Raw genomic sequence first — 1,887 nt, 5'->3', positions numbered from 1 at the left:
TACTACATATTGAGATTCATGAAGGAGATTGTTGAGAAAAATAAAACTATTATCCTAGAAACGGTATGGTATTTTTCATTATATGATTTTCATATATAAATTATCTATATATTTGATACTAACTTAATATAATATGTTCAATTTTTATATTGCAGTACTTTGACAATTCCAGTCCATCTTATCATGAGGAAGATCTGATGGAATTAAAGGAAGACCAGTGTCAGTATGTGCTTGACATGCAAATTATTTGATTTTTTGGGAAATAACTTGCTGCTGGGCAAGAGATCTGAATATTATATGGTAGCTAGTGCATATTATGTATATTCTGTTAGTTATTATATGTAAATGATCATAGGACACAATATATGAACATAATGGATCTGTTAGTTATTATATAATGGATCTGAATGTAGGTAATTAGGTTGTAAATTAGGTTGTATATATGTATCTGAATGTAGTTACTTAGGTTGTAAATTACAGAGTTACATATATGTTAAAAAAGTTACAGAGTTCTGATTTATGTTCTATTGATTGTGTGAACTGATTGTCTATAATATGTTCTGTTCTACTGATTGTCTGTAATATGTTCTGTTCTACTGATTGTGAAGTGATTTTGGATCAAAAATAATTTTGGGTACAATGATAAAAGACAGCGCTTTTTAAAAAAAGTGCCATAAAAAGCTAAAAAGCATAAATTACAGAGTTACAGAGTTACATATATGTTAATTAAGTTACATAATTCTGATTTCTGTTCTACTGATTGTGTGAACTGCTTATGGTATTTGAATATGTTTTGTTGTTGTGTGCACTGATTGTGAACTGATTTTGGATCAAAATAATTTTGGATACAAAGATAAAAGACAACGCTTTCTAAAAAAAATGCCATAAAAAGCTAAAAAGCGCTTTTCATTTCAAATATTTAATTTACAGCATTTAAAAAAAAAAACACATTTTACAGCGCTTTTTTTAAAAAGCGCTGTAAAATGTTGTTGTAAAGCGCTGTAAAATGTAAAACAAAAACGCTGTAAAATGCAGACCCATAATTTCATATAATGGGTGTGCATTTTACAGCGCTTTTGTTAAAAAGGGCTGTAAAATGCAGACCCATAACTCATATAATGGGGTGCATGTTACAATGCTTTGTTTAAAAAACGCTGTAAAATGTGCATAACAAGCGCGCGTTATATTTACATGTTTTATAGCGCTTTTTTTAAAAAGCGCTGTAAAATGTAAAACAAAAACGCTGTAAAATGTGCATAACAAGCGCGCGTTATATTTACATGTTTTATAGCGCTTTTTTAAAAACGCGGCTGTATCATTTACAGCGCCCGATTCCACAGCGCTTTTTTTTTTTTGAAAAAGCGCTGTAAATAGATTAAAAAAATGCTGTAAAATGCAGTTTTTCGCGTAGTGTACTTTAATAAATCACAACTTATTCATATATATATATATTGATTTTTTTTAATAAAAAATCATGTTTTAGAATAACTTAATGGTTAGTAGTTTTAATTAAAGTGAAAGGTTGCTAATATATATATGCTAAAAAATAGACGCGAGTAAAGGATTAATTTACACCCACTAATATAAATTTATAAGATTGTCCTTTATTCAAAACTAGTTTCAATAATTCAATTGATTTTTTTTCGAAACAACGAGTGTATAGACACTTTTCATTTTTCAAGTAGTATGGAACAATTATTTAAAAAAAATACAAGAATGATAATTTGTTAGTTTATTAGAGGTCGACTGAAGAGTCATTTTCATACTTAGTGGAAAATAAGTAGAAAAAAGTTATTTCTATTAACTTCGTATGTTTTCATTATTTGTAATTTCTTACGGTACACAATTTTTCATATATATATATATATATATATATATATATATATA

This window comes from Cicer arietinum, chromosome 3 (assembly GCF_000331145.2).
Source record: "Cicer arietinum cultivar CDC Frontier isolate Library 1 chromosome 3, Cicar.CDCFrontier_v2.0, whole genome shotgun sequence".
Lineage (NCBI taxonomy): Eukaryota > Viridiplantae > Streptophyta > Magnoliopsida > Fabales > Fabaceae > Cicer > Cicer arietinum.
This window is presented reverse-complemented; position numbering follows the sequence as displayed.